The sequence below is a fragment of the Sminthopsis crassicaudata genome, chromosome 2 (genome assembly GCF_048593235.1).
Source record: "Sminthopsis crassicaudata isolate SCR6 chromosome 2, ASM4859323v1, whole genome shotgun sequence".
In the NCBI taxonomy this organism is placed as follows: domain Eukaryota; kingdom Metazoa; phylum Chordata; class Mammalia; order Dasyuromorphia; family Dasyuridae; genus Sminthopsis; species Sminthopsis crassicaudata.
The window spans coordinates 509,595,342-509,623,075 of NC_133618.1; the positions used below are offsets into that span (position 1 = coordinate 509,595,342).

At 38.7% G+C, this 27,734-nt stretch overlaps 1 protein-coding gene across 4 annotated transcripts in view; it reads left to right on the forward strand.

The window, feature by feature from the left end:
- Positions 1-27,734, forward strand: part of NACC2 (NACC family member 2) — a 159,303-nt gene that overhangs the window by 82,023 nt on the left and 49,546 nt on the right. The gene's annotated exons all lie outside the window — the stretch shown is intronic.

Genomic DNA, 27,734 nt, shown 5'->3' on the forward strand with positions numbered 1-27,734 from the left:
CTCTCCAGAATGGCTGGATTCTTTCACAACTCCACCAGCAATGTATTAGTGTCCCAGTTTCCCCACATCCCCTCCAACATTTGTCATTATTTGTTCCTGTCATCTTAGCCAATCTGACAGGTGTGTAGTGGTATCTCAGAGTGGTCTTAATTTGCATTTCTCTGATCAGTAGTGATTTGGAACACTCTTTCATGTGAGTGGATATAGTTTCAATTTCTTCCTCTGAGAATTGTCTGTTCATATCCTTTGAACCTTCTGTCCTTTTCTTGACATACCTTTTTTTTTTTTTTTTTTTGGCCATCTAGTTCATAAAGCCTTCCTTAATTGTAGTAAAGGTTTTCATTTTAGTACCTTACATATTATTTTGCATTTGATAATGAATTTTTTTGTCTCATCTTTCTGCTTTAATGAACTCCATAAGTCCTTTCCAACACTTAACTTTTTATGTTCTAAACTTTTTCTCATCATTTGCCACAAATACGTGTATACTATAGGCATTAAATAAATGCCTGTTCAGTTGCTGTTTGTCCTTTATTAAAGAAAGCCATGACATCAGGGAGATGCTGCTATGACATGCAAAAGTGAGTTGGATTTAAATGAGGTAAACTGTTTCCCTCCAAATCCATCTGGATCCAGTGACCAGAAACAGATCAAGGACTAAAGTAGATGACCTCAGATGCTGTGGGAGACCTAAGGTCTTTATCAGATCTCAGCATGACAGACACAACACCCCATCTGCGATTAATAAGACATTTATTGTGACGGTGAAAATGGCAGTCTTTTACCTACTTAAGAAATCAATCTGGGAGAGGGAGACCCGCTGGGTTTCTGTTCAAAATAGAAACTGTTGCTATGTACATGCACTCTGACTCTGACTGTTTTGTGGGGACATAAAACAATGACTAGGTGAGACTTGGCCTAGGATCTGTTTTGGCCAATCCATGACCACTCATTTGAGTTAACTAAGAAATCTAGCCAGTAAGCCCCTAGATTTCTTGGCAGGTTTTAGTGATAAATTTGCATTCCTTTGGGCATACCACCTTCAAGAAAGGAAAGAGAGAAGAGAAGGAAAGGAGGGAGGATCCTCAGGGGCAGCTCCTCACAGCTTGTTCAGTGGTGGATGACTAGATGATGTATTAGAGTTGGAGGAGGGATGATTCAGTTTGTCAGCAAAACTTAGACTTTCTTGTCAGCTCTACCAACGAGCAAATTGACATCCAAGTCTAACCCTCAAATTTTGTGAGATCACATTATAATTTGAAGGTGGTAATAGTGATGCCCGCTCCCTGATCTGGGGAAACACTGGCTGTATGGAAAACTGACATGGGAACATGTATGTTTGATTATCAAAGTGAAGCAGATGGGATGTCTGACCTGGTGCCCTTGCATTCATTGGACACTACTTGTAAATTTAGCTGTAAAGCTTAAGCTTTGGGATTATTTTGTGTGTGTGTGTGTGTGTGTGGGTGTGTGTGTGGGTGTATATGGGGGGTGATACATTGGACCCCTTTGTTCTTGGATACCCAATACTCTATGGATTCTCTTTGTTTCCCTCCTCTCTTCCTCACTACACTTAGTAACTAACATCAATAAGATGTGTTCCTTACAATGAAGGTGTTTTTTTAAGATGTATCTTCAAGCTGGTTGATAACAGAAATAGTTTTGTGTGGGGAAATGGGATTTTCATATGTAACCAACAGGGAGTGAGCAGTTAGATTGGTTACTTTAAGGTTTATTCTAAGTCTTTTTTAAAGAATTTATAATTTTGTGCATTTAGCTGGGAAAAGGTATCCATTTTGATCTCTTCCTTCAGGCAAAATTTAATTGCCATATTATCAATCTGATCTCATTAATGGAAGATCTCACTTAGTGCCTCTTAGTTCAAGTATAGATACTAAGAGGTTTATTTACATTCATAATTCTGAATACCGCCCTGTTTTTCTCAAAATAACTGTTGCTCTTGCCTAGTTCCCCCTGGAGTACATGGGAACAATTTATAAGGTGATAGTGAAGAAAAACATAGGATTTCATAAATAGCTAGAAGTGATTCTAATCATAATCTAGGCCTATTTTTTGATTTTACAGATGAGGCAACAGAGGGCAATGACTTCCTCAAAGTCATAGCAAGTCAGTAATATAGCCAGAAGTAAAGCCAGGTTTCCATCTTGGAGCCCATTCCCACCATCCCTACAATGAAAATTCGTGTTGGGACTGAACATACTGACAACCAATCTGGGATGCCATCTTGTCATTAGAAAACTATTTTGACCTCAGGTCAAACCTGTTTCATTATGACAGGATGACCCAGCTCTCTCCCTGAATCTTTTATATATATATATATATATAAAACAATCAACTAATAAACATTATTAAGCTTCTTCTGTGTGCCAGTTTCTGTACTAAGAACTTGGAATACAAAAAGAAGGAAAAGACAATCCTTGCCCTTGGGGTGCTTTCAATCTAATAAGGGAAACAACATGCAAACCAGTTTTGTATATTTGTGCATATATATGTGTACGGATACGCACATAACAAGCTAAGTACAGAGAAGGAAGGCACTAGAATTGAGGAGGAATAAGGAAAGACTTCCAGTAAAAGATAGGACCTTACTCCTGACTCAGGAGGCAGAGGCAAAAGTAGAGATGAAGAGGGAAAGTAATGAGGAACAGATCGATTAAATGCCTGGAACTAGAAGGTGGAATATTTTTTTTCTTGGAGAAGTCATGAAGCCAGTACCACAAGATTGAAGAATACATGGCAGGGAATAGTAGATGTAGGAAGATTAGAAGAGTAGTAGGATACTAGATTGTGAAGCATTTTGAAAACCAAGCAAACCATTTTGTATTTGCTCCTGGAGGCAATAGGAAGACAGTGGAGAGGAGTCATGTGATTATCAGAGCTGAATTTTAGGGAAATTACTTTGGTAATTTAACAGAGGACAATGTTAATTCTAGAAAGACTTAGAGTTGGCAGGCCCATTGTTGTAGGCTGTTTCAACAGTATAAGGGTTCCCACCAGAGTGATGGCAGTACTGCAGGAAAGAAGGCTGTATGTCTGAGAGATTTTGCAAAGGTGAATGAAAGAGATTGGATTTGGGGAGGCGGAAGGGGAGGAGTTGGCACTGAGCAGTGAAAGGTAGTGAAAACTTTAGGGTGGGAACCTGAGGGACTGAGAGGATAGTGTTACCTTGGGAAGGTTTTAGATAAGTTCTGTTAGACATAGTATTCAAGCTGTCTACCGGACATTTTTTTTTTACACCATATGAAAAGTGGTTGGAGATTTAAGACCTGAGGTGAGCAGAGAGCTTTAGAGCAAGATTAGTGGAAGTGAGAGTCAACAGCATTGAGGTGGTAATTAAATATGTGTGTTTTAAAGCTTCCTTGTTTTTGATAAAAGGCACTTTCTGGTCTCCGAAATTCCTGATAGGTCCTCCTTGTATCTTCTTCTGGGTAAATTTTTTAAAAGGGAGCTTTTGAAATAATTGTCACTGAAAGGGGAATTGTGTAGAGTGGTTGTCTTCGAGTACTAGCAACTTTGATTAGAGACACTAATTTCTAAGAAATTTCAGAAGGGAATTGCCTCAGTGTTTGCAGTACCAATGTCCTCTTAATCATTCCCTACACACTCTATTAAAGGTACTGGAACCTGTAAACATAGCTTCTCAATTCAGGAGCTATGCAGAATCAAAATACAAATGGCCTTCAAAGCTATTTTGGTCCATAAAGTTAACAGGACATTTTAAAGATTCTAAATATGTAGTTCTACTTGACTGTAACTGTTCCAAAGAACCCATTTATTCTAAAATGTCGGTTCCTGTTTACTTCAGGGAGATTTTTTTTTTCTTTTTATAATTTTTTTCTTAAATCTCTTTAAGTGCTCATTCTCCCCCAAAGTGTTTATAAGAAATAAAGTAGTATAACTCCCATATTGGCTGAACTGTCAGCCCTGTCATTTTCTTGCAGGTCCTTCCTCTGCTGTATTTCCCCACCATCTTCCCCTGCCATGATCTTTATTAATCTCCATAGAAGCCAGTGACTTTTAATACATTTTTTTTCTTCTTCTAGGTTATTAATGGAACTCTAAAGAAACATGACTTTGCGGTGTATTTACCTTGTCATTCAAGATCCAGTGTTATATCTTGGGTGTTGGTTATTTACAATTATGGACTTACAGATGCATATTTTCTGTTCTGGTGTTCACCTTGGATTTCTTTCTTTGGGAATCCTGTGCTGGGTTTCTTTGCATGATTGTGAATATACATTTTCTTGGTGTCACTATTTGTGGTCCTTGAATTTCTGGACTCTGGAACTTTCACAATGTTAAAAGCATTCTCCATCTTTCCATCTCCCCCATCAATTAATGCATAGCAAACTTAAGTGGGGTTACAGGCAGGCAGGAGAAACCCACTGCTCTTTCCTGGAGAACAAGAAATGCTATCAGATGCAACCATGCTGGTTATTGGTTTACTTCTTAAGCTGACAAGTGATTTTTCAGACTTTTAATATTCTAAAGTCTTCTAATGATCTTCCTTTTAAAAACAAAAAAAACAAAAACACACAACAGTATTTATTATTAAGAAGATAAAAGAGATGGGAAAAGAAATGAAAACATTCACGTACCACTGATTAGATTCTTTCCCCTTTCTCTATTGATGCATAAGCAAAGTTGTTTAGAGATATTTCATTTGCTTCAAAGTAAGCATATCCCTGGGCATGAGATCATGCCTTTTACTTGAATTTCAAAGTAGCAGTGTTGATGTACATCATTATACCAGTTATATTATGGATAGTTATAGGTCACCCATCATTAGAAAAAGGATGTGGGCTCTAAGCTGTCTCCATCAGAGGGCACAGGCTTCATTGAACTATCCATTCTCTTAAAGTATTCTGCTTAAAGTATTTATTAAGCATTGATTGTATACCAGGCTCTGTGTTAAGCACTAGAGAAACAAAGAAAGTTAAAAAAAAAAACAAACCTTGCTAATAATGAACCCATAGGGAAATGGCTATATACAAACAAGATAAACAGGATAAATAGGAAGTACTAAGGCACTAAAGGGAGGTACTAAGATTTCTAAGAAAGACTGAGAGTCTTCTTATAGACAAAAGATTTTTACCTGAGAGCAAGAGTAGAGATGAGGAGGGAGAGAGTGTTAGATTTGGGGAACAGCTAATGTCTCTGGAGTGTACAAGGAATAGCAAGGAGGTTGGTGTCAATGGGTCACAAAAGTTTGTGGAAAAGGTTTTGGGGGAGATATGATCTAAGAATTCTAGAAATGTGGGATAGGACCATGTGAATGAAAGACAAATAGGATTTTATATTTGTTCCTGGAGCCAGTAGGAAGTCGGAGTTTGAGTAGAGGAGTTGATATAGTCAAGACCTGTGCTTTTAGGAAGATCAAGCTTGACAACATAATGGGACAATTTGACTGATGTTAGGTTTAGGTGCTCAGTCTGTGATTGGGGAAGACAAGTGCAAAATCCTTGAACACAAGGTATCACTAGGAGATATTAAAAAACTTTATTGCTATCTATTATATTAATGAACACTTTCTTTTTAAGTCTTTTTAATATATCTTTTCACTGGTGAGATACTGATTTTTGTATGATTTCTGTAAGCCATCTTTTTTAATAGGTATGACAAATTACACATGAATTCAAGTCACTGGGGATATAGATGGCTTTGATAATTTTGATTAGATTTCTTTTTTTGACCTTCATCAAGTCAATCCTCATCAAAATCCAGTCAATGTCAGGAAATGATATCATATGTTGACTTTGAATGTTAGAGAGACCAAAGAGGTAGGTCAAAGAAGACCCTTATTTGTACCCTCAACGAGTGCTTATGAATCTCCTCTCATCTTAATTTGTCACCCTTTGATTTAGTATATCAAGTGTATACAGAACACTCATGCACTTTTTCTAGTCATTTTTATAATTAATGAGATAGAAATGTAACACAGGGTCTCTACCCTCAAGGAACTTAAAGATGAGGTATGGAAGGGGACAAGCTGTATCCATGTAAAAATATATATAGTAATACTTAGATTCAATAAAGAGTTTTAAGTTAGATAACAATGTCATAATGTATGAAGAGTTGTAGAATAACTCAAGTAACAGACTGGAACGTTTTAGGGAGATTCTGTAAAAGTGAAAACTTGACTTGAAACCCAAGCATCCAGGAGAGAACCACTGACATATGATCTTGAAGATCCAATGTTTCCAGCTGTGTTGTTTGCTAAGTATGTCTGGAGAAAAGGTGCATGTAGAAGTGGTTGTCATGAAGCTTATTGGGTGTTGGGCTGTGAATGCTATTCAAGGTTCTTGAACATGCTGAAAGTAGGAAAGTTTGCTAAAAGTATAAGAAATTATTTTGGCAGTGTTGAAGGCCAGCATGCTTAGGTTTCTTGTGTAGCAGATTCTTTGCTGCCTTAGAGACTAGTGTGAACTTGCCTGTACCAAACCTCAGCTAGTCCCTGAATTGAATTAGATAGGAATTTGAAGATGTAGAGAAGACTGCATAGTGAGAAAGAAAAGGCTGCAGACTAATCTATCAGTGTTAGAATTTGAAGACCATTGAGACCCAGCATGCTAGAGCATTGAATATAGAATAATAGGACTAGGAGATGACATTCAAAACCATCTGTTCCAATACAGAGTGACTGGCCTAAGGACATGTTGCATATGGCAGAGCCCAGTCTAAAATACAGAATCTCAGAGACCTTTTAGTCAAATCCAGGACTGGACTAAGAATATTTCCTGCAGCTCTGCCAACAAGTAGTCTTCCAGTCTGAAAACCTGCAGGGAGGCAGAATGCAGAACATTTCTACTTTGGGGTAACTTTTTAGTCACTAGGAAATTTTTTCTTTACCTTGAACCAAAATCTGTCCCTGTGAAAGTTCTCAAACATTGTTCATAGTTCCACATTATGGACCCCAAATAGAATGTCTGCTTAATAATGCCTCTTCCACATGACAAAAATAGCCTATCAAAATACTCAAACAAGATTTTTATCTAATTCCCTTTAAGTGTAATTTTCAAGTCGAGTCAAATTTTCTTCTTAATGAAATGGTTTCCAGTTCCTGTTCCCTCTCCTCTTGCTGTGGTAGTTGTCCTCACTTGGATACATTTTGGATTGTCACAGTTCTTTCTTTTTTTCCCTCCCCAGGCTGGGGTTAAGTGACTTGCCCAGAATCACACAGCTAGGAAGTGTTTAAGTGTCTGAGACCACATTTGAACTCGGGTCCTAGCTGCCGCCTAGCTGCCCCAATCACAGTTCTTTTTAAAGGGCGTTCAGATGCCGTCTGACTAACCCGAAGATTATAGCTCATCACTTCCTTCCTTATGAACTATGCCTGTTTTAGTCCGGTTCAGTGTTCCATTAATTTACCAGGCCACCCACCATATTGCTCAAGTCTCCCAGTTCTCGGTTCTTTTCACCATACCACGCTGCCCTACAAAAAGTAGCTTGGCTGTGTGAGCCATGAGGCTCAGCTGAAGGAGTATCAACCCTCAACATTTAATACTAAGTCTACTGATTATTCACATCTGACTCATCCTTAGGAAATATCTTAGTCCGGTCTGGCTCTCTCTACTAGGCAGTTTCCGGACCCCTCCCCCCCCTCTCAGTGGGTGTGTGCTCAAGGAATGCAGACTCATTTTAATATTAGACTGAGCCAGACGTAATTAGCAAGGTAAATTGGCTGCTGCTGTTGCTAGAGAAAAAATTAAAAATCATAATGCAAACCAAGGCAAGTTGAAATGATTTTTTTTTGGGGGGGGGTGAGCCACACTATGATTCCCTAAGGTTTACAAGAGGGATTTAAAATTTACAGTTTTAAGTACTAGTTTTTTTTTAAACCCCAAACTTTTTGTACGTTGCAAATATATTCCTGGAAATGATCACAGCAGTCCATTGTGTCCTTTGCCCTAAAGCTTCTTTGTGTCTTAAAGATTCTTGGTTGACATTGCCATTGCCTTGGGTCAGGGGTTGTGAAGCTATGGGAAGGATAGCAAGAACGATGACTTAAAAAGCTAGTGCTATAACCAGGGCAGTCAACAGATTCTTTCAGGAAATTAATTTAATAGGGAGCTGAGAGGACTTACAACTATAGTAGGTGTTAGCACCTACTTAGCAAGAAGAATTAGTTAAACTAAAAAGCCACCAGATGGCCTATTTCCTCCCTTTTCCTCTACCTCGCTCCCTCCCACTCCCCCCAGGTACCCTAGCTCCTTTCTAATCAAACTCTGAGCTGCTCTCCACTTCCAACATCTTTAAGATGTTAATGCTGAAAGTGAATTTTTTTTTTAAACACACAATTTACCCCAGGTACCAAAATTCCTAACTATGCATCTATTTAAAGCTTTGCCTCCTAGCAAAGCAAATACCTACTAGATAGATCTGACAGAGCTGGTATAAGTCAAATTAAGAGGAAAAAAATTATCATTAGCATCAGTCTCCTATATACCACATAGCTCATTATTGCTTATTCTGAATAATTTCTTCATTTCCTTACAGAACTTTGGAATTTTATTTGCTGAGTATAAAATATGCAGAAATGAATGAATAGTCTTAAGGCTCAGTACCTTAAAACTAATATAGTATAAGCCTTTTTTCCCCCTCTTTTTTTTTTTTTTCCCTTCTTGAAAAACCGTGATTGAAGTCAAATTAACATATTTACCTTCAGTGTTCCCTTGGGGAGCATTAGAGAATTCAAGAGGTGAATCAAAGTTGGTACTTAGGTTCACCAGAGCTGAGGCAGGATTTCATTTCTCAATAAGTAACTAAGCAAACACTCGACTCCCTTTTGATTTAAGGATCTATTTTCCTTTCCAGGGAAATCTTTAGATGCTCCTCAACAGATGGTGGTGCTGTCTTAGTCCCCAGGTTCCCATTGCTGATGGCAGGACTGAACTCCTAGGGAATTTCTCAGTGCTGTTTTAACCAAATGCAGGGAAATGATCTTTAAAAGAGCATTGCTTCTCAAGACCAACTCTTATAGGGTAATAGAATATCAGCTTTTGTTCTCATGGTGGTTACAACTTCTCTTTAGTCATCAGTAGTCACATAGAAGTGTATGCTGCTTTAAAATGAGGGGTTCATGGGACAGTAGAGCATTTGAAATGTTTTCTTAGGGGTCAGAACTCTGGTTATGCTGGTTCAGTTTTTATATTTCTGAGGCACAGAGGATCATAATTATTGTCATTTACTTGCTAGCATTTATATAAGGCTTTAGGTTTTGCAAAGTATTTTACGCATTTTGTCTTATTTTCACAGCAACCATGAAAGGTAGGCATTAATTATCTCCAACCAAATTAAGTGACATGTCCCAGGTCACAGTGCTCTAAAAGACAATAAAGTAGAAAATTAATAAATTTTTAAAAATTTCAATGATCTTGATAATGCTATAGAACTGAAATTTTTGTTATACTCTTAGTGTAGCAGGCTAGAATAAGAAATTCTCCTAGATACTGTGATGGTGTGTGGAATACACTAGCCTTCAAGAATTTTGTTACAAAAACCTATCTTTTAAGAAGCACTTTAACTTTTCAACATGTATACCTAGGCTGGAACTCAGAAAAACAAACTTACAAAATTGTGGAAGACGAAAAGAGATGTCAAGGTCATATGGGATGGTTGAACCCGGGAAGATTTGGGAGATTTGTCAAAGCCACGCTTCTGACATTTCCTTCTCCTTTCTGAGTCTTGGACTGTAACTTTCTATCTGTGATGACTGATAGGGGGTCCCTATTTCCATAGTGATTAAGATTCTTCTTTTGTTCTCTATAAAAGCTGAGATCCCTAACTTTAAAAGTTGGTAAAGTGTATGCCAGTTCCCTTTTTTTAAAAATTGCTTTTTTTTTTCCCCCTAGTAAATTTATTTTAAATACACATTACTTTATGAATCATGTTGGGAGAAAAAAATTGGAGTAAAAGGGAAAAACCATTGGGGGGGCATAACCCAGAAAAAGAAGTGAACATATCATGTTGATTTATATTCAGTCTCCTTAGTTCTTTTTCTGGAAACAGATGGCATTTTCTGTCCAAAGTCTATTGAGATTGCTATGGATCGATCACTGAACTACTGAGAAGAACCAAGTCTTTCATAGTTGATCAGCACACATTCTTGATATTATTGTGTACAATGTATTCCTGGTTCTGCTTGTTTCGCTCAACATCAGTTTGTGTAAATCTTTCTAGGTCTTTCTAAAATCACCTTGCTCATTTTTAATAGAACAATAATATTCCACTGTCTTCCTATGCCACAATTTATTCAATCATTCCTCAGTTGATGAGCATCTACTCATTTTTCAAATCTTTGCTACCACAAAAAGTTGCTTCATACATAGTTGTACACATGGGTCCTTTTCCTTCCTTTAAGATTTCCTTGGGATACAGACTCAGTAATGTAGGCCAGTTCTTGATATAATCACTAACATTTTTTTATAATGGCATTTTAAGGTTTGCAGAGCACTTTGAATATGATTTTTTTTTTCCCCTGAGGCTGGGGTTAAGTGACTTGCCCAGGGTCACACAGTGTTTGAGGTCAGATTTGAACTGGTCTCCTCCTGAATTCAGGGCTGGTGCTGTATCCACTGGGCCACCTAGCTGCCCCGAATGTGATTTTTCATTTGATCCTTTCAACTACACTGGGAAGCAGATATATTCATTTTATAGAAAAGAAAACAGGCTTGTACAGGTTAAATGACTTGTTCAGGACCACAGAGAGCTAGTGTGTGAGGCAGAATTTGATCCCAACATCACTTTGTGGACCACACACACTCAAGCTGCTCCATAGATATGAAGAGATGTGCTTTGAACCAGCACAACAGTATGCCAAGAAAACTGTTTAATTTCTTCTCTTTTGCCCTTCCTCCTTCCTTAAACAATAAAATATTTGGACAAAAAGATCACCAATGGATTGAGGCCTTAGATGGAAACTAGAATGGATCAAAGGAGCAATTAAGAAGTGATCTACCCCTTCCAAGTACTAGCTTGCTTATTTTCTTAATTTTTTTTAATTTTATAATTATAAAATTTTTTTGACAGTCTATATGCATGAGTAATTTTTTTTATAACATTATCCCTTGTATTTTTCCAAAATTTTCCCTCCCTCCCCTAGATGACAGGCAATCCCATACATTTTACATGTGTTACAGTATAACCTAGATACAATATAGCCTGCTTATTTTTCCCAACTTTTGGGAGTAGGCTCCAACAATGATTCTGTTTCTATAGAAAGAATTCTAGAGGTGGAAATAGGAGACCTGGGCTGCAGTCAGGATTGCAGCACTAAATCTATGCCTTTAGAACACGTTATTTCTTCTCTCTGATCCTCCAGCTTTCTCTCTGGCAAAAATTGATCTATTACTACTTAACCCATTCAAATGATAAGGTGATTTACAACTTTTTGTAAGACCTCTAGTAATGGGAGCTGTTGTTCCCAAAGAAAGAGGGGGAATGTTGGAGTTGATGAGTGGAGAAAGATTACCTTGTGTGTACACAGGAATTGAGCCCTACTGGTACTGTGCCTCACTAGTATTTCAGAAGGTACTAAGCTGATGCAAAATTTCCTGAATTTCACAATGACAGTGGTTTTTAGCTAACTGGTCAGTAAAAGCATTCTTTGTATTGCCTTTTCTCTATTTTTTTCCTTCTATGGTTTTAGGGCCTTTGGAGGAACAGAAAAACCTTTTTAAAAATTCTCTTGGTTTTTGAAGAACTGGAAGATTCCAAATTTTAGAAACTCCACCTCCCACACAAATCTCTCCAGAAGCAAACTGTTAGCATCCCCAACTGTTCATTCATGTGGGCCTTAGAAAAAGACTGGCATTAATGAAACGCTCCCCCTGTCATATCTCTTTTTTGAACAGTCTGAACAAGCCTTAGACTTCTTCCTGGTTGCTATTGTTCTTCCCTTAAGGATCCACATGCTCTTCCTGGAAGATAGCTTGGAGCTCATTTAGAGCAACCACTCCATCTTCTTGGTGAAGAGCCAACACCTACAAAAACAGATAGTCAATAGCAGAATCATGATCGAACTGGGGTCTCTCTCATATTGCAGCATTTACTTTTTTTTTTTTTTTTTTACAAAGCGATGTATCCAGAAGGATTATCAGAGGGTCTTAGAGAATGTTTTACTTTTTGTGTGTGTGTGTGAGAGAACTAAAAGAATTACTGTATTCTTTAACATTGAAAAAAATAATCAGTTTGTAATTCTGTTTGTAAATACATATTTTATAGGGAGTAAATATGTGTTTTATAGGGAGTATTTAGAAGTTAGTTCTCTTTGTCCACCAAAGATTGAAAGAAGCTGACAAAAAAATGAGAAATTTTTCAGACAAGAAGGCTATTTATTGGTGGGGGAGGGGAGAAGGTTTAGGATAGTCAAGCAAAGGTGTATGTGCCACTTCTGATCTGGTGATCTAGCCTGAATAGCTATGCATTTGTTACATTCAGGTGTAGGCTGCTAGACTACCATCCTGTCCACCTGGAGAATTCTGAGATTTCAATTCCTTCTCTTAAATTGTAATGGAAAAGAAATTCATAAAGCTTCATATTTGCCTATTGGACAATGTTTAGGTGGTAACTAAGGAGTTTGCATTGGTTGATCAAAAGATCTGAGTTCAAGACAAACTTAGAGACTAGCTGAATTACCCTAGGCATGCCATTTAACTGCTCCATGACTCAAGTTTCCTTAGATGCAAAATTAGAATAATAAGATCTGGTTTTTTATTTTTTGTTAGTATTGAATAAAATTGTAAGTATAAAGTGCTTGGTATAGTAGACACCGAATAAATTCTTCTTTTATTCTTCCATTCTCTCTTTCAGTATAAGTCTTAAGGACTATGTGTAGGTGCACCCTGTGGGGTGCTATCTCATCACATTTGGTTCTTTGTAGCATCTCTGGGAAAAGCTCTCACAAGCTGCCCTCTACTCTGAAACCACCTAGCCTACTTTATTTCTCCACATGCTTTAATTTCTAATATATCCTCCTTGGTGGCGCTAGGTCCATCCATCATCTAACTACCTTCCCCTCTGTGTCCATTCTCCTACCCCCACAGCCTCCATCCCCAATACACACAGATATAAACTGTATTTGTTCCACTCGGAATACATTCCCTGCCAGAAACTATGTTTCAGTGGAAAGAGAAATGACTTGGGAGTCTAAAAGAGGTGCTCTCCCCCCCCCCCCTTTACTTACCAGATATGGTACTAGACGTACCAATGTATACTTTCCTGAATATTAGTTTCCTTGTTTTTAAAATGAGGGGCTTAGATCAACTCTTTTAAGAGTGCTTCTCTTGTTAATAATTCCTTCTCTATTCAAAGTCTTGCCTCCCCCTTAGGAACCCATACTTTTCCCAGTCAAGTTGATTGTTGGTACCTAGGGTTCAGTGACAGACAAAAGTTTTTCATTTGTAACATTCCAATAGTCTATATAACTTGTAAGAAAGAAACGGCTCTCCCTAGGAGGGAGAGGAACCCAGAGAGTCTTTGTATGGCTGTACCTTTTAGTTTGTCATGTTCTCTTGATTTCATTTGCTAGAAATCTTGTTGGTTGGGTCAGTTTAATATCCTCCCATAGAGAGGGGGAGACTGAGGACCAGAGAGGGAGAGTGCAGTGTGGAGAGCCAAGGTCACCCCAGTTTGGTACTGTTCTTATAGGTGTGTGTGTGTGTGTGTGTGTGTGTGTGTGTGTGTGTGTGTGTGTGTGTGTGTGTGTGCGCGTGTGTGTGTGTGTGTTAGAAAGATGAGTGAAAAGTCAGAAAACTCATTTTTAAGTTTTCTATCTCTGCTTTTAATCTAGGGGAATTCAGTGGAAAGTGCCTTTGCCTTGGATCTCTTCCAAACAGGCTATCTGTGGTTATTGAAGCATCCCTAGGATTTGGCTATCAAGCTGGTTCTACTCTTAGGGTCTTGGAGTCCTGCATAATTCTGAAGTTCTGTGGGTATATTTGCTACAACCCATGCTGGGGTCTTAACTCTCCTCTCCCCTTATCTTGCTGAAGATTGATTGAGCTGTGCTTTTTAAATTGCTAATGAGATTTGAACACTTGTCTATTTAAATGTTTTTCCTAGAGCTGCATTAAAACACATATCATCCAAATAATGTCTTCCCTCCCTCCTTCCCTTCCTTTATTCCTTCCTTTCTTCCTCCCTCCCTTTCTTCTTCCTGATCTCCTTAAAAAAAAAATAATCAGCAAATAAGATATTTGTTGGAAACTCCTAGTTTTCTTTTGTCTATGGCTTTACCAGTAAAAAGGCCCTCTGTACCACACCCTCCTCTCTGGAAATGCCTAACCTATCTTATGTTTTTCCAGACCATAGATTACCAATAAATACCCTCTGTTCCAGCTAGATCCATTTTCAAGCTATTCTCTCCCCTTCTCTCAACCACTTTAGGATTAGCCTAGCAGAGCTATGTTATAGATGCCATTATTCTCCCCTTAATTTTTGTGGCAGTTGTAATAGTTTTCGAAGCCTATGTCTATGTGTGAGAGGATAACAATAATTTAGTGATTTGGGCAAAAACTGCTCCTCTCTACTCCCTTCTCTCTGTTTCTGGGAAGCAGTGGAAAGAACACTAGCTGGGAGTCTGACCAGACTCTATACAGTGCATGTAGGAGGAGGATGACTTCGAAAACTTCTTATGGGTGTGACCTTGGCTGAATTCCTAACCATTCTGGCTTTCATTTCCTCATGTATAAAATAAAAGGTTTTTATTAGAGAAATTTAATGTCTAAGGTCATATGATTCTCATGTACGGATCCTGAAAGAAGTTGTGTAGAATTCTTTATAGAGAAAAGGGGACCCTCAAAAAACTCTTAGAATTATAGAACTTTAGAGTTGGAAGAAACTCTAGCACAAAATTGAGCATAGGATTCAAAGGAACCTAACAAGCCATCAAGTTGAGTTCCCTGTAATATATTAATGTAATTTGTCCAAATGCCACCAATTTAGAGCTGAGAAGAACCTCAAAAAGTCATTGAGGCCAGTAATTTCATTTGTTTGTATGTTTGTTTGTTTTTTTAAGAGGCAAGTGGGGTTAAATGACTTGCCCAGGGGCATACAGCAATAATTTCATTTTTATACATGAAGAAACTCAAGCTCAGAAAGTTTAAGTGGATTGTCCAAAGTCACTTTAAGTCTTAAATTATTCATTATGATATTAAATTGCAGAACTAGAATTTGAACCCACATCTGATGGTTCCAGATGGTTGAGATTTTTTCCCTACACTATGGTCATAAGTTGAATTGAATTGGACATTTTGTTAATGAACACTGGCTTGAAATTCATTAAATCCTGGTTTTTGTTTGATTGGATCACTAACTCAATGTAAAACTAGGGAGGCACAAATGACAAATAATGAAAATGGAGATGACTAATTTTTTTTGCTTTTTTTTACAAGGCATTTCCCTTATAACAACCCTGTGATATAGTCAATAAAATAATTATCTCCAATTTATGGATGAACAAACAGGCACCAAGCTGTGACAGACTTTACTCACGGTTACATGGGAATTATAAGTAGTAGAATTATGATTTTTGAATCCAGGTCTTTGGATTTCAGGTCCTGCATTCTTTTTACTATACTTATATTTATCTTCTATAAACAGCCTTATTTTTTTTTACTTTTTAAATTAATATTAAGGAGTTGCAATGGACAAGCTCTGGGGCCCTTCCATTTAGAAAGTTTTGAAGTTCCATCTTTTTATGATTGGAGATGGGAGTTTTAAATCCAAACTGGTTTGCCCTTAATTAAAACCAAATTTTATAAAGCTTGTGGCATTTAAGGTTTTCTGGCCTTATTTTAGCAAACACTTAGGATTTCATAAAGTTAAAATAAGTGTGTATACATGACTATTGAATGCTGTGACAACCTCCACATAGACTCTGATGTTCATTTTGTATTTTGGGTAATTTTGCATATATAGGAATTAAGCTGTCTTTCTTTCAAAACCTCAGAAAAGTTCAACCTCTATGAGAAATCCTTTGATGTTATTAAGTAGAAAGCTTTAAAATTGTCCAGCTAAAGGGAATTTTTTTCTTGTACTTTTCTCCCCTTTCCGTTTTCTTTCTCATCCCTAAGTTGTCTTGGCTTTTTAAACTTGGAGCAGCCTAGAAGGATCTCTGTTGCTAAGAAGGATTCTGTCCTTCTTAGAAACCACAGGAGCAGAGCTAAACCATCCCCTTTTGTTCCTCACAAGACCCTACCTGTTATCACCCTACCTTGCTCATTCCTTCCTAGGGGCCCATCTCCTCCACAAAGCCCATCTTCCTGACCACCTCTATTTGTAGTAATTCTTTCTTTTCTCTCACAGAAAAACTGTGCTTTATGAGGGTCACTTGGATAGAATGGGGATGACTGCCTTTCCTGTGGAAGAGAGAATCGATGTATTCCCCTTGCCTTCAGAAGGCAGAATTAGCAGCAGTGAGTTAAAGTTTCAGAGCCAGATTCAGACCTGATAGAAGGAAAAAGGTTATTAGAAGGTTTTGGGGGCTATTCCAAAAGAATTGGGATGCTTAGGGCTGGGGTAAGGGATGAATTTCTCTCTCTCTCTCTCTTTTTTTTTTCCCCCTGAGGCTGGGGTTAAGTGACTTGCCTGTGTCCCACAGCTAGGAAGTGTTAAGTGTTTGAGACCAAATTTGAACTCAGGTCCTCAGGGCTGGTGCTCTATCCACTAGCCTAGCTAGTGCCACCTAGCTGCCCCTGAATTTTTCTTTTTTAAATAAATCATTGCGTCTCTTCAAGACTTGATGGCCACTTGCCAGGGATTCTAGGTGAGGTTCATAAGTTCATATGAATGAACTTAGCTATTTAACCTCTTCTAAACTGAGATTTTGAAAAGTAATAACACTATATTTCTACCACTCCTTTGGTATTGAGCAACCAAGTTAGTTGGTTGATTCATCTCCCTCTTTACAAAGTTTACTACAGGACACCTGCCCATCTTTCTGGTACTGGAGTACAATATGACCAAAGAAACAAGTATTTGCTCTAGATGATTCCTCAGAACTGTCTATGGATGTGATTTATTCAGTGTGTTTGTGTATATATCCAAGTTCCCAAAAGGGTGAGTTAGAGAATAGCTTACCCTGTCTTAAGGCTAAAAGTTCCATTCATCCTTTTAAGAGTCCAGAATTATCACACCTTTTACAAAGAGCAAAGGAAATAAGTATAGATCACTGGCTGCTATGGGGAAGAATGATGTTTCCCTATGCGAAGTTAAAGGCCTACTTCATACAAACACATTTTGCCCGTCTCCTGATGCAGTTAATAATATGCATTCAAGAGCCATAAAATTTTTGTATTTGTATTTACGTCTTTATTTTTCATATTGGTAATTACCTTTTATGGTCTTTGGCTCAAAGGCAGGCCTTGATTCCCAGCCTGTCTGCAGTCAGTCCTTGTAATCCAGAAGTGAATCAAAGCAACTTTTTTTCTTTAAAAGAAAGAAAGAAAAAAAAATTCTTTTACAAAACAAGATTCTCTCCATGTTGCAAAAGAGCTTTGGGGAAATCTGGGTTTTGTGGTTAAGAATCTTACACTGAAGCACAAGGAAAATTATGTGTAGCTTTTATTTGGCCCAAAGGATTCTTACTACATTATCCGTATTTCCTTTAATTTGTGGGATTTCTAGTAAATGGGCTTAAAAATAGGTCTGGGCGAGATGCCAGGGTACATACGGACAGCAGAAAAAGCCCTGCATTTCCCCGGAGCAGTTTGCTTTTACTTGGCCTTAAATGCAGATTATATTAACTGGAGTTGGGGTTCAGGGAGCTAGCCCACCTGGTCTCTGCAACCCGCAGGAGGGAAGTGTGATTCCAAGTCAGTTCTCTCTGACAACTCCTGAAGTTAGAGGACAAGCAGCTGCTAGAAACTTGCTTCTGTTTTGGATAAAATGAAACCGATTTTTGAATCTTTGCTGCAATGAGAAGTTGGTGGAGGTGTGGAGGATTGTGAGAATGGTGGGAAAGGAGGAAAGCAAATAGAGGTGTTTATGGACTAAACAATGTGCAGTTAGTCCTTCTGGCCACCTGACTGATGAGGTCTGGGAGTCTGAAATGCTACTTCAGAAGGAATGCAGTGAAATGACAATTATTTTTTTGTCTCTGTGGACAAAGGTGCAAGCTGGCTTTGTCCACTGCATGAACTCTCCCTCATGATTTGGCCAGAAGGTATCACCACTGCTTTCCTTCTAATGAAAACTTAGGTTTACTTGTTCCTCATTTTATTCTGTGGAACCTGGCAAAGTTGAGGAAGCCTGAAAAGGATGTAAACACATGGTAGAAGGTGGTCCTGAATAGGAGAATTAGTGATTACCAGAAGAAAGTAGGCAAAAGTGGGTCTCAGTGCTAAGCTTGATTTTTTTTTTTTTTTTTTTTTAATTTGTTATTATTAATTTTTTTTTTTTTTTTTTTTGTCTACCAAGCCAATGAGAATATACTGCTTCCACTGGATCAAAAAGGGTTTAGTCACATTTTGAGGTTGCCCCAGACCAAAAAAAAGCTCAGCAAATCTAAGCTTGACAATAGGTCAGTTTGGTCTCTTTTTCTATTTCCCGAATGGCCTTCTTTTCACCCCAATTGGCAGGATGGCCATGATTGTTGGCGAACCAAACCCCCATCCCAATCCTTCCTTATGCTCTAGGAAAAGGGTGCTGGTGGTGGTGGTGGCGGTGGCTGCAGCCGTTGCCGCCACCAACTTTGTGTCAGAAGAGAAAAATGTTATTCATGTTGAGGTCAACCTCTTACCAGCCTACAGAGCAGGGCAGTGGAATGAGGGCAAAAAGTTCATGGTAGATGTTTCATTGGTGAATGGCTCTAATGTAGCAGATTGTAATGTGGGAGGAGCCCCCATTTTATTCTCCCCCTCAAAACAAAAAAAAAAAAATAGTGCTTCATGTATATAACCTGTATCAGATTGCTTGCTTTACTGTCTTATGGAGCAGAGAGATGAGGATGGGAGGGTGGAAATTTGGAACTCAAAAATTTTTTGTAAATTCCTAAATTGTCTTTATATACATAATAGGAAAAAAATAAAATATTTTTAAAAATTAGTGTGCTAGAAATAGAAATTGATGTAGTAGAGGTCTCTTATTTGAATAGGCTATTGATAGTGGTTCTTTCTAACTTTTCTAAGTTGTGAGCCTTTAGGATGTTATGAAAATGTTCATGTTCTAGGAGTTCTTCCAGTGAAGCAAGTAGTCTCAGAGTACATAGACATATTTTATTATTCTAGAATTAGACCAAATGGTTCAAGAAGACTTAGATCATTCATTCTTTTAGCAAACATTGAGTATTTCCTGTGTATCATCTGCATCTTTCAGTTGTCACTGAATAAACGCTTATTTTCTTTTCCCTCCTCTCTTTCCTGACAGTGTAGTAGAAGGTAGGTTTACAGAGACAAAAACTGGGGGTGGGAGGGAGTAGGGGGGAGAGAGGAGAAATTCCCTCTGGAAGCAGAGTGCAGGTAAGTAATTTAAAAGTACTTTGTGTAAAAGGATAACACCAATAACTAGGTGGCCCTGGGAAAGACACGTGAACTGAGGCTTGAAGGAATTTAGGCATTCTGAGATGCAGGTAAAGAAGGAAAGAATAGTGCACCAGCCCTGAAGTCAGGAGAATCTGACCTCAGACACTTAACTCTTCCTAGCTGTGTGACCCTGGGCAAGTCACTTAATCCCAATTAGCTCAGCAAAAAACAACAAATAAAACACCCAGTGTTCTAGTTTGCCCTCTCAAACCATATAAAAGCAAATACAACAGTATGTGAGCTGCATTTTTATGCTTTTAAGTTTGTAAAGCACTTTAGAAGTAGTGTCTCATTTTGTTTTTATCATCCTGAGAAATGAATGCTATTCTCATTTTATAGAGGAGGAAACGGAGGCATCTCAGTTAATTTAGGTTAAGTGAATTGTAATCAGGGCTACACATCTATTAAACTTATGCAATGAGATCTGAACTCAGGTTTTCTGACTGCAAGTCCAGAATACTACTTTGTCTACTACTACTATTTATACAGCTATATGCTGTAGGGATAGCTACTGCCTATATGTTATTACCTTGATTTTGTAGAAAAACCTTAAGTGTGATGGTTTTAAGCTTTAGAAATGGATTTTGAATATTATTCCAGTCCTGTATTCTTTGTAGTTTCCCCATATATGTCTGTGTTCCTCATCACTACTTATTTTATCATAATTAGTAACAGAACTGAGATTAATCCATGTCTTCTGGTACAAGTCATTAGATCCTCCTCACACCTGTATGCACAGGACTTCCTCTTTAGTGCCAAGGTTTTTCATTGTGGGGTAAACATTTAAAATTCAAGCCATCCTTGGGTTTCAGGATTCCTTGCCACTAGAAGGAAATGGAATAAACATTTACATATAGCATCTATAAGGTGTTACAGTGGTATGATACCAACAAGATACTGTGCTAAGTGCTTTGTAAATTTTATTTACTCCTCACAATAATCAAAGAAGGGTAGATCTCCATCTTTATAGTTGAGGAAACTCAAGGATCCCGGGATCTTCTCCAGAGTTTGTCTAACAAACAGGTTGTGATTTGCCTTCGGTCAACACAGTATTTGAACTCGGGTCTTCCTGTTGTTCTATCCATTGAGCTACATTGGGAGGGGATAGGGATTGATTCCTCAAGATACTTCCCAGAAAAATCATTAAAAGGATTGCAGAAAGCTGGAAAGCTGGTTAGGAAAGGCATTGTCCAGTGATTAAATGAATTTAGTTTTGATGATGTGGGTGTTTTCTGGTGTGTAATCTGAAACTTTCGAGCTGGAGATGAGGCTTATTATTTATTTAAAATCCAGGAGGCTTAAGAAAACACAAATAAACAACAATCTCTAAGTGCCTCTGAGTAGCACACCAAATAACAAGTGGTTATTAAATCCCCCCCCCCCCCACCTTTTCGTGGTTGATATGAATGTTGAAGCCTTGCCTTCTATATTCTAAGGGCCTCTTGAAGATAAAATTCTGTATTTGTTTTTAAAAATAATTTTTCTCGTAGCACATGAAATCAACATTTGTAGCTGAAGAAGTGCTGGATTTCATGTCAGAGCATCTGGGTTTGAATCTCAGTGTTTTGCTTACTTAGCTATGTAATTTCAAACAAGTCACTCCATCTCATCAGTTATCTCTTCTGTAAAATAAGGTTAGGCCAGTATTTTTTGTCCTTGGACAATGTTTTTAAATGCACAGAGTAAAAGAAACCAATTTTGTTAAAATGCAGTTAATAAATATATATTTTTTAAAGTTTACCAAGCCTAGGCTCAGAATCTCTGGTCTAGTGTATTCTCTATGATCTACAAATATGGGCTCCTAAGTTCTTTGTTTATTCTCATAAGGAATAAAATATCTGAGCTGAAAGTCTTAGAAACTATTCATTTTATTGATGGAGAAATCAAGGACTTCATGGGAAAGTAACCTACCCAGTTTCAGCAATGACTTCACATACATTCAGTTTCTTTTCTGGGCAGTTAAGGTGTTGGTGTATACACTGGGGTCAAACTTGGATGGAAATGGCGCACTAAACTAGACAAAAAATTTCTGGCAAATGCATACTAATTTAGTTTTAAAATGTAATATCATCTGTTTTATTGTATGTCATTTAATTAAATCTTTCCTAGTGAAATTTAAATCTGATTCAGGTAGTACCTGAAAGTGCTTGAGGGCCTCATGAAGGCTATGTAGTTGACACTTTAACTTAATGGAATGAGTGTTGTTTTTGACTGTTTTCTAGCTTTATTATTCTGACTATCAATCTTTTGTGCTTCTTCAATCATTTCAGTCATGTACAGCTTTTCATGGGCACCCTATTTGGGGTTTTCTTGGCAAAGATACTGAAATGGAGTATATTTCCTTCTCCAGTTCATTTTACACATGAGCAAACTGAGGCAAGTAGGATTAAGGGATTTGCTTGTGATCACAGTTTAGGAAATATCTGAGATCAGATTCAAACAAAGGGTCCCCTCAACTCCTCCAAGACACATTTGAACTCAGATATTTGATTCCTGTGTAATGTTCGGCCTAGCTTTCTGGAGGTCCTTCAGATGGGCTTTAGTCTCAGCAGGATAGTCACCACAAGCATACACAGAAATGGAGTATAAAGTCTTTATTGTCTCCTTTACAGTCTGTGTCTGTCACAGTCTGACCCAGTCTTGATCTTAATGGAGGAGTGCAGGAAGCAAGAGAGCTAACAGGAGGATGGTCAGAGATGGAATGTCTCATTTCCAGTCCTTCTCAGCCCTTAAATACCCTATTACAGCACACTGAATATGTGTGAACTAAAGAACCTTTACATTACCATACTAAGTATTAAGTATATATATACTAAAGAACCATCATCTCATCAGTTCTATTGAGTTAACACGTTGTTGTAAGTATCCTTGTTTCAAGTATACTTCTCCAGAGGTCCTGCCCTCTATACTTCTGCTTCCATAGCATTTGATGATTATGGTGTCTCAAGTGCTGGGAGTACATAGAAACACTTTCTGCTCTCAGATCTCTTAGAGATATTGTGAGCTACTATCTATAAACAAATTCTATATCAATAGGTCATTGGTAATAAACAAGGTAGACCCTAGTATTAAAGAGAAGTCTTTTTTTGTAGAAAGTGGAAACTTATATAATCTCTCAGTTTTTTCATTTCTAAAATAGAATGTGAGGATCAATCAAGATAAAACTGTGGAGTGCTGTCCTTCAAACTAGGGTGCAGGGTAGATCAGATCTGGTTGAGAGGACCAGGACCTTTTCCTGGTCTGGATGGGGATCAGCTATCCGATTCCTGGAGAATAGTCTTGAGAATCCAGAAGGGAAGTAGAGCCTCTTCTGGGATTCTGCCAGGATTGTGGAGTTTCAATTCCTCATTTTTGTCCTACTTGTTTTTGGCCATTCTTGTTTACCTTAAGCAAGCGAGGTTGCTCAGTAGATAGAAGTGCCAGGCCTGGAGTCGATATGAATTCAAACTTCACTCAGTTTCTTAATCTGTAAAATGGAGGTTATAATAGCACGTACCTACCAGGGTTGTTGTGAGAATGGAATGAATTAACAATTCTAAAGCACTTACCCCATAGTGTAAATACTGTGTAATGTATTAATGTAAAAGTATGTACCTTGATCCATTATAGAAATTTCTTGCTTTGATTTGAGCTTTAACTAGGGTGAAATGACAGATTTTTCAATTCAGTTGAATTCCCCATGAAATTAAAGTGTTTCTTAGGTAGGGTGTGGGTGTGTTACATGTTTGCATGCATGCATGCATGCACCCACGAATGCACTCCCACACACACTCCAAACAAAAAAGATCAGTCCTTCCCTCAAGAAGCTTATGCTCTATTATCCAGGGGTCTGCTTATATATAGATAAATGCACACATAATACAAAGTGATTTGTGGAGGAGAGGCAGGCAGCAATATATCTGCAAGGTTTTTCTAGAGGTGTTTCTAGAATCCTTTCTTCTAGAATATTTTTGCCCCCAGGGCACTGAAATATTAAAAGAGTGAACTTTTACTTCTGCTATGTTGAAACCTATTGAACTTAACTCCAAGTAGGAAGCTACAAAAGGGTGTACTTTTTCAAACTTGCTCCGCCCTACCCACTATAGTACAGTTGATCTTTATAGAAGTTGTTTCCTTGACTCAGATCATGGAATGGAGGGGAGTCTCTAGATTCGCATTATTCTCAATGGCATCCTAGAATCTTCTCCAGGATTAGTTTGCCTTGCTTAGTCACCCAAGGCTTTTATATCTCTCCCTCTCCCTCTCATATCAAAAATGCTGGAGAGCATTGCAGCTCCTCTTCTATTTCTTAGGTCCTGCAAGTCTGTAGGAATTAGGACCAATACTTGCTCACATTCTGCCCTGCCCCCTTGCTCTCCAAGCCTAATGCTAGAAGACTAGCCTTACATTGATGCTGTGGGGAACTGTGCCTATGGATTCAGCTCTGTGGGACATTGGGAAGGAAAGAGCCTCTTATTCCCTCTCCCTTTTTTTTTTCCCCAATAGTTTTCCCTTAATTACCTAAAATTTTTGTTTTCCCACCTCTCCCCACTCCCTCATAGGGGGGAAAAAAAAACTCTTGGAAGGAATATACACCGCCAGTTTCCTATTCCCCTCCTGTGTCCTGTCATTTCTTGCCTCAGCCAGCAGGTGTCAGTGGCGGCCTGAGAGCCCTGGGGTGGATGAAAGGTGCAGGAGAGAGGGGCTGGGTTAAGTGGAGATCCCATCATCAGAGGCAGCAGCATTGCAGACCCAGGTTTGCAGCCTGGAGCTCACCCTCTGCAGCTTGGCTGTTGACCACAGAGCTGGCATGGAATTGGGTTGCTTGTTGACACCTCAATGTGGCCAGCAACCCCCTTTGCTCTGTACCCCTTAGTCCTGTTCCTAACAGCAGAGCAAACCGAAGGCCAAAGGTTAGTGGCCAGTGAGTGATGTTAGCAGGACCCATTGCTGAAGGCAGCAGTTTCTTTGCCCCAGCCCAGCCAGGTGCCGGGTAGTCTGGTTCTATGGCCCCAAGCTGCTTTTTTCTCCTCCTCTGCTGCACAGCCTCTTTGAAACCACATGCATGTGGCTCTAGGGAACATGCTTTGATTCTTCCTCTTACTGTTAACTGGCTTTCTTTTCCCACAAAGCGATTTTCACTGTGCTGGCAGTCGATTTAATATTGTCTGTATCTTGGATGTGTTGTGATTTACATTTGATTTTTAAGCATAATTAGAAATGCAAGGAAGGCTTTGTGTCTTACCTCTCTGCTTCAACTATTTATGGCAGGCAATGCAAATGAGGAGAACTATGAATATTAAAGATTGGAGTATGTTACAAAGTATCACTGTCTTTAATGAGTTCAGTAATAGGTGCAGGGCTGTGTAGGCATTTTACTGTGAGTTGGATGGGGAGGGGAGGCCATATCTTCTCTCTTTCTAACATTTGAGCCATCATACCTAGGACCTCCTGACTCAATCTGGGTTGTTTATGGGAGACTAAAACCCCATCCCTACACAGCCTTCCTACACATTAGTCCATTTCTTCTTCAGCAGTGGTTGGAGATGGGAGGAGAGCTTACAGGAAGCCTGCGAGGGATATAGGAAAAGAAACTCAGCGATAGGGTTGGGAAACACAGGAATGGTTTCTCACTCCAACTGAAGACCAATCCAAACCAGGAGAAGGCAGATGGTGACACTGAATTTTTTATGTCCCTCTACTTAGCAATTTTCAATCCCCAGAGCACCATGGGAACCCCACTTGGGCAAGACCTGGGAAATGTCTGGGGTGATTTGGTGAGGACTGGGGTTGGGGTAGAAGAAGGGAAGAGACAAAATCAGATTTTCATACAGAGCAAGGAAAAGGTTGGTGGGTTTTTTTTTTTTTAAGTTATTAAACCTGTGCCCTAGGGAGGCAGTCTTTAAGCTTAAGTTATTTAAATTACAAATATGGGTGAGAGAGATTGTCAGCTCTATTCAAAACACTGTTTAAATTCTTTTGAAACATTCTAGAACCATTTTGTAGCAGTGAAGAGATTCACACACTCCAAAGGACTTGGCCCTTGGTTTGTTCAAATAGCTTTCAGAGCCTCTCTGAGCAGCCAAATTGGGGGCTGGGTTTGCTGTTGGTGGGGGACAAGCAGGAATTAGGTCACTCCTTAGAAGGAAAGTCATACTGTGGGGATGACTGAAGAGGGGGTTAGGGACAACTCCTTTTCTTCTTCCTTTGTTAAAAGAGGCCAAATGCCCCTAACATCAAAGGGCTGGGAAATCCACCCAATTCTTTTCCTCTTTCTGATGGTTTAATTGATGCTAGAGTGTAGTGTGGGTTTTTTTGTTTTTGTTCTGTTTGTTTGTTTGTTATTTTGTCTTCCTCCTATGTGAAAGTCAAAATATTGAGTTTTAAAGTATGCAGGTACGGGTATATTTATAAAACTTTCACTCAAAAAAACCCTGCTCCTTCCCCTTTCAGGGTAAGTGGCCCCTCTTCCACCATTCTCTTTCCCCAAATATATCCAGGAGCTTAAATGGGGAGCGATCCATTGGGTCCCTCATCATGTGATCCATTTTTAAACTGAACAGAATTGGGCAAAAGCCCCAAGTTCATTAGTAAAACTAACCCATTACAGGTAGAATTTAGATGAGGGAACATGTCACTATCAGTAGCTCACCAAAACTCACCAGACAAGTCCAATTGACTTGTAGAAGGTTAAGCAGCTAAGCTAGTTAGTTAAGTTGGTAGCAGATTTTGGACGGAGGACATCTTTTCCCCCCCTTCTCACCTTCTGTCCCTTTTTTGTCTCTTTCTCATTGGGTGTGTCAGCATTACACTGTTTGTCTGCTAAGCCAGCTCTCCAAAACAAAGAAGGACTTGTTTATTAGATTCAGGTGGCTCTTCACCTTATATTCATCCCTTATATTTCAGGCACATAAATATTAGATGTTTGGAGTCATGAGAGGCCTGTAATGTGGAGTAGAGCTGTTTGGGAAATTGAGAGTTCATGCTGTGGAAAGGGTTTGCTGGGATTCCCATCCTATATTGCTTTATACTTCAACTTATCTATCTCTTTGGAATCTTCATAACTTAGTTCTGTATCTCTATGATCTCTCTTCTGTCAAAGCAGGGGAACGTTAGTGGAGAAAATTCAGAATACCTAAAGTTTATTTCCTGTCACTGTAATGATTTTCTTTGGATGAAAGGGCTTTTATTTATTCTGGGGTCTATAAGGGGAAAGAGATAAGGGAGAATGAAGTTTTGAGGCTTTTCTGGAATGTTGACCCTTTCCATTAAAAAGTGCCATCCTTCAAGGGAAGTGTTGGGACACATGTAATATGATGTTATAATTGGCACTCTTAGAAAAAACCCTTAGTTTTTTTTAGTCTGATGTTAGCCTGCTGTTAGAGGTTTTTCTAAGTAACTATTTATCATCTAGTGAGTGGCATTTGCAAAGTAGTGTGCCCTAGAGCTCAACCCCAGCTCTAATGTCAACAATTTGCTCATGACCTTGGACAAGGGCTTTTTTCTCTCATGGCCTCAGTTTCTCCAGGTCTCTGATAGGGTTGGTCACGTCTGCCTTTTCAGTGCCACAGACTTGTTTTTGGCATCATGCAAGATAATGGATGTATAATCAATGAAGTAGATTATAGAACAGATTCAAAAATATAAGAGATTATTGTTTTACTCGGCCCAGGGAGAACTCCTTCAAAAGGCTTTCTGCTCACCTGGGTCCCTATGGGGAAGCTAGTATTTCCATTAACAATAAAGCTCCATTGCAGCTGTGGACTCACTTGAGAGAAGCTTCAAAGTTTAATGCCTAACTGGGTTCTCTGGCCAAAAACTTTTTCGTGGCGGCATCTGCTGCTCCCCAGGAAGTGGTACCAAGCTGAGTCTCATCCAAAGAGCATCAGAACAAGTGAGCCACCCTTGAAGGGTTAACTGCACTACAGTCAGGCTGTCTCTTCACAGGGGGAACAGGCAGTAGCCAAAAGTAAGAAGTCATTAATTTGAGCCTGAGATGTAAGCAAAGTTCCCTTCTTTTATGCAGCCTGGGTAACTGTAGACCTCTCAGGCAGTAATTGAAAAGTGAAGGCAATTGAATTACAGGCTGCTGTCCAAACTGAATGCACTCTTTTTTTTTTTCTTTTTTTTTTTTTTTTTACAACCTCCATTGCATCAGAACTAGGCAGTTTTCCTGATGCCCTGATGTTCTCATATGTGTTAATGCTGACTCAT